We start from the raw sequence: 6,275 nt of genomic DNA, 5'->3' as shown, positions 1-6,275 counted from the left end.
GTAAGGTGGGGGGTCTTCCTGTGGGCTTCCCCATACAGCTGCAGCGAACAGAACAAGATTCTGGAGTTTCACAGTTCAGCTTCAATGGGTTCTATAATACATGCAGGTCATGAGGGTGCATCACAGTGGATGGCAGAGGGAACACTTTAAGGGAGCAGATGAGGGATACTTGAAAGCATGTGGACAAAAGAGGAAGAGAAGAAATAATGTAATTGATTCTAAAAGCACTGAAAACACTGAAGTAGTACCTTAAGGTAAAAATGAGAACCTTCACTTAAATCATTGAAGGGTTCAAGGAGAGATGCATTAAGAATAAGACATTAAAGGGCTAATTTTATGGACTCTAAATATGTAGGAACTGTAAGCCAGAGCGAGGACTCATACCCAACGTAGTGAATTACCTGCAGCGCCTGCCATCTCTTGGCAGTAATGAGCTTTGTGAACGTTGCAGTGATAAAGCCTCTATAATTAGGCTTACTCATAAGCATCCCCCCTGTAATTCTGTGATAAAAACACGTACTTCTATCTTTGTGAGGACACTCGTTGACATAATACATTTCCTAGCTCCTTACCCCCCTAACATTAATTAACCATCAGAACTTAGTGCCTAACACCTTACCCTAACCTAAACCTTATTATAACCAGAACCCTAAAACCAAGTCTTAACCCTCAAAAAGGGTTTCAGAAAGTGAGGACTGGCCAAAATGTTCTCACTTTCCAAAAATGTCCTCACTCTGTAGTAAAAAAAAAATTTTTTTTGCTCCTCACTATATAGCAAGTACAAGAATACACACACAAAATCAAAATGTGTTTATGTGAATAGTAAACACTTTGTCTCAAGTACTTCACTTGTTGTAACTGTATACAGTATATGTGTGTGTGTGTGTTTGTGTGTGTGGGGGGGTGGTATAGTCCGGCAGTATGTTCACATTATATGGAGGAGCAGTAGTAATGTGTGCGCTCATATGCGTGTGTGTGAGGTGTGTGTGTGTGTGTGTGTGTGTGTGTGTGTGTGTGTGTGAACCGCAGCATAGGCTTCCTGTGAGGGAGCAGATGTCGCAAAGCTCAGGCACAGCTGTGACGGGCGATAACTGTGGTGGCAAGAATATGTCGGCATGCTGGCTCTTCTCCCTGGGTCTTATCAGCTGCACGCAGCATACAGACACACACATGCACACACATACACACACTCATATAGACACTCTACAATAAGGAACTGCCACCCAGCACTAGCACACCCTCACAGCAGGCCCAGATAGAGGGAGAAAGGCAATGAGAGAGATGGAGAAAGAGAGAGAGAGAGAGAGAAAAGGAGCGAAGACTAAATCAAGGGACTCTGACAGAAAAGGTGGAGTGAATCCCTAACAAAGCCTTGGCTCATGTCTGCTGTATCATAGACTTCATAATTTTGTGCCATCCTAATCCTCTTTAGCTATGCATAGGCTATTCTTCATAGTTTTCTCTCACAAAATGAAGCATGTCATCACCAATAACTTTTATATAACTACATAACTTCCCCTATCTGGATAACACCTTGTGATGTACCATTGACTTTGTTATCCAGGTCTCCAAAGACCTGTTCGTGCAATGAGTCATACATAAATGTATTTTGTGAATTTGGCTGGAATAGCTGCCATATTTGCTGTAGTTTACTGTGCACGCATACACCTCTGTGGATGAGTTCATCTTTCCCCCCCCCTCCTTCTACAAAAGTGGCTTGTCTTACACTTTTGCCATGTCACCATATGTCAGCAATTAAGCTAATGAACAGTGTTATCACAACCAGAGTGATGGTACAAAAAAGTCTATGTTTTGCGATGACAATTTACACTTTTGCCATACAAACTGTTTTAAAATGTAACGCCCACATTTTCATTGTTCCATTGCTTAATGATTATATCATATCTTGTATGAATATATAGTACCTATAGATGAAAATTAATGTGGCAAAGATCAAATATGAGTAAAAAGAGAAATATCGATGACAATACAAAAAGAGGGAGAAAAATGAGTAAATACTGAAAGGAAAAACGTGATGGGCATGTGTGGGAGAAGAAGCAAGGTCATGATGAGAATGTGTGCTTGTGTGTTTGCGTTCATAAGGGAGGGAGGGAGAACAGTTATCCTCTCTATTTCCTCAGCACCAGCTTTGTGGTTTCTATGAGGAACAGATGTTCACAACTTGATACAGTGCCTCATCCCCTCCACTCACTATCTCCAGTGCCAGCACCACCAACTGTCTGCACACTCACAAACACACATTCACACACAGACACATAAGCGCACACACATATTGTCTCTGGGGAAACCCAGTCATATATAGCAGTGACTTTCTCATGTGAATGTATGGCGGTGTGTTCACCTGTATACTGTGGACTTTTCACTGCCTGTTTCCCTCTGCGCTCGGTCTACCTATCCTGTTCTTGAGTCACCACTTGACTTAAACAGGTGTCACTTCCTCATTTATCAGTTTGCACTTCTGTTGCTCAACTGGGACACTGTACTCAGTGCTCTTACTCAGCCTGGCAGTCCGTCTATAGAAAACACAAAGATGCATACCTTCACTGCGCCTGCATCTACAGTATACATGTAGATGATTTACTGTGTCCAAACACACGCACATTTGTCATCCTAAAATCCTCCTCCAGATACCTTTTGCTTCCTATTTTCTAATTACTTGTTGGTAGTAGACATATGAATATATACTGTATGCAAAATTAAAAAAATATTTATAGTTTCAATGTATTTTGGTCCTATTATCACTCATGTAATAACAGCAGAAGAAAGTTTAGCCCTCAAGCATATGAGATATCTAAGTCAAGTGAAATAAGATTTAGGCATTGCAAATACTTGGATATCTGCAAAAATCAAATTGAATAAAAAATCAGAAAGGTACATAAAACAGAAAAACGGTCAGACATACTGGAATAACAATGCTAATGTAATGTGTAGTGCTCTTGTTAGAGTTGCTTAGTGGCTGAAACAACCCTGGAAGTCAAATATTTCAAAGGACATTATTCTTTCCAAAGAGAATTTTGAATTCCCACCATGTCTGGATGATTCAAACAACCAACACTTTGCTGCTTGATTGCAAACAAAATGTCAGGGGGTCTATGGGTGCAATTTGTAAAAGCAGCATTCCAGCGTACGTGCTTGAGTGGGTGGGTCAATGATCCGTTACACCACATCGTATTACAGTCTCTCTCTCACTCTCTCTTTATATCATCCTCTTTTGTAACATAATGGAGTAGCTTGAGGACATGCACACATTAAAGATGTTAACATACAAAGTGAGAGAACAACATCCTTTTAAGCAGACTATCAGAGAAAACAGTGTTAAAATGACAAAACATATTCAGGGAGGATTCATGGCACTCAATGGGAAATTTCTCAACACACATCCCAATCACTTCTATCAGCGCTTCAATCAGCGCTACACAACTCAGTTACATATTTTATTCTGTTTTGATCACATAAGATAAAGTCTTTCCTGACTCCTTGGAACCTAAATTTGTGTCTTTAATGGCAACTCTATGAGTATTGTCTGTTTAAGGTGCATGAGAGAGGAGAAGATAGAGAGAAGAGCTCAGGAACACAATGGGTTTAGCGTTCCTTTCAGTCGGCTCAGGCCCTTATCTCCTTTCAACACACTAGCCTGTGACTGCCACTATAGGAAAGGATTTACAATGTGTGAGTGGAGGAAATGCTGCAAACTTCTCTCTTTCTCTATTGCTTTTACTCTGACATGCACACAAACATGCACACACAGAAATAGTCATTTCCATGCCAGGAAAATGACTCAACCTTGTTCCCCAAATTCAGATAATGTTCAACCATCATGGAGTCGCCATAATAAAGTCCAGAGCAGGGTAGGGGTGTGTTTGTGAGGTGACAGAGCAATAGAGGAGTGAAAAAAGAGGAGACAAAGCTGTTTTTGTCATTAATGTCATCAAAGGGACTTCCAGTTGCAGTATTATGGCACAGAGAGCAGCGAGCTCCCACCTTGTGTGTGCGTCTCATTGTGCAGTTTATCAGGTTGGCCACATGGAGTGTCGGAGCTAACCCAGTGACCGCTCAACAAAAGGCCAAATTAAGACGAGTGAGAGGCTGTTGTACAGCGAGGCTGACAGGTTGACTGACACCTTTCCCGAGGAGAATAGCATTCTGTCAGTCTTGGAGCTGTCACCTTGACAGGAATCCTTTCTTTGGATGCAACCCCCATCGCCAACCTTTCTGTCACTCAAGACCACACAGACACACACACACACACCCCTTCCCTTTTCAGTATTCTGTACAGGAAAGAAATAAACCACCTACAGTAACATACCAAAGACACACACACACACTGGTGTATGTATACAGAGCCACCTAGGGCCATAACTCTGAAGGAGACACAGAGAAATATAGAGAGTGAGTTTCATAAACTCTCCATCCATCTCCTTGGCAACCATACTTGGTACACCATGGTACACTACACACTCTGCTTCTGACAGACTTAGCTTGTAATGGCTTGAGCATTTGTTTATGTCTGTAATTCTGGTGTATTTCACTGTGTGTGTGTGTGTGTGTGTGTGTGTGTGTGTGTGTGTTTGACCATATTTACAGAAGCAGCTTTAAAGTAAATTGGCATATTGTGGCTTGAACAAAAGGACTGGCACTAGACTACCTGTTTCTTCTCATGGGCCATGTGGAAGGCTGTTATGTTTCCATCAGCGAGCACTGGGGTTTCCCCTTGCATGCTTGGTTACATTATTTAATCAGCTCTGGAGCGTTGTTCAAAAGTCCCCCCAGTTCCGTATGAAGGCAGCGTTTGTGTTCGGGCTGGCAAGGCTGGTGAGACTGGAGCTGGGGCAGAGCAGCTGTCTGTGTGTACTTTACAAGCAGGTTCTGTTTGTTCTGTAGACACAGAAGAGGTCAGGAGGGTGTCAGCTTTGTCTTCTGTCCCCCTACATGGCTATGTGTGTGTGTGTGTGTGTGTGTGTGTGTGTGTGTCTGCCAGTGCCAAAGAGGACAGGTGGGTAGGCCAAATGAACTAACAGACAGGTGGGGGATTCTCACAATAAACAAACCAGATGTACCTGCCTTTTCTCTGTCTCTGTACATGTATATTTCTGACTGCCTATCTAATATATATTATAGTTGTTTATTTATTTAGTGGTAGTGCACATTAAGAAGTATTACTGTATCTGCACCAAGGTCAGCCAAAAGTCTACTTTCAGCTGTAGTAGACCTGAAATGAGTGAGTTTATAAATTAAATAACTGACAGAAAATTCATCTGGAATAATTTTCATCCTCTATTAATTGTTTAGGATTTTGATGAAGAGAAAATGTCAAACCAGTCACTGATTTCAGCCTTTCAAAAAAAAAAAGGATCTTCTTAATTCAATACCTTTTGGTTTCTTGGTCAAGAAAATAAAACAATTTGAAGGTGGCCTTGTGCTAAACGATTCATTAGTTAATCAACAAAATATAACTAATAAGTCAGTGTGTCTTTGATTTGATGTCTTAAAACAAATAAAAGGTTATAACATTAAATCAGGATCCAAAAATGCAGCAATAATAACATGAAAATGTCTGTACAGATAAGATGTACCACAGTGGGACAACAGTATCGTGTACTAATTAAAACAAGTAGGCTAACATACAAGCATAGTATATGCAGAATAATAAAGCATTAATCACAGTTATAATAGTACTATTTACTAAACAAACTGTAACGCCCATAGATTAGTCCACCCACCTGACAAAAGCTAAATGTAATCAGTTTTGCAAGCTGCGCATTAGGCACTGCTCTGTCCTCACATGCAGGCAGAGACATGCTTTTGGATCCACTGAGCTCTCAGAAAGTTGTTCTTGTATTTCGTGTTAAATAAAGTAAACAAACTGTGCAGTGTTGTGGACTCGGGTTCGCTTTCCTTGTTGTGCTCGTCGTCCTGATATAAGGAAACAGCGGCCCCTAAGGGCAAACAACGGGACAGCAACGGCTGAATTTCACTCAGACTGGCTTGGTGTCTGAAATAACTAGACACGATAAAATTAGTTCTAGGCTACACTTTGCAAGATACGGTCTGCAGTCCTAAAATTTGTATTAGCCTATTTTTTCTAAGCACTTTGTTTGAAGAAATAAACATTTTTTTTATCCATAATCACCGACTATAATCTACAGAGATATCGTTCTGTAATGTAGTGCATTAAATTAGTCTCTGATGATGTGAATAATTTTGTACCAATATGAGATTTTTTACTCTTCAAACTGGATCTTCTTCCATTTAGA

At 40.7% G+C, this 6,275-nt stretch overlaps 1 protein-coding gene across 5 annotated transcripts in view; it reads left to right on the top strand.

Moving 5' to 3' along the window:
• The window catches only part of cbfa2t3 (CBFA2/RUNX1 partner transcriptional co-repressor 3), a 38,175-nt gene that overhangs the window by 1,342 nt on the left and 30,558 nt on the right, over window positions 1-6,275 (top strand). The window lies entirely within an intron of this gene.

The sequence above is a fragment of the Monopterus albus genome, unplaced genomic scaffold (assembly GCF_001952655.1).
Source record: "Monopterus albus unplaced genomic scaffold, M_albus_1.0 scaffold4.1, whole genome shotgun sequence".
Lineage (NCBI taxonomy): Eukaryota > Metazoa > Chordata > Actinopteri > Synbranchiformes > Synbranchidae > Monopterus > Monopterus albus.
The sequence above is the reverse complement of the archived record's forward strand: the minus strand, read 5'-3'. Positions and strand labels throughout refer to the sequence as shown.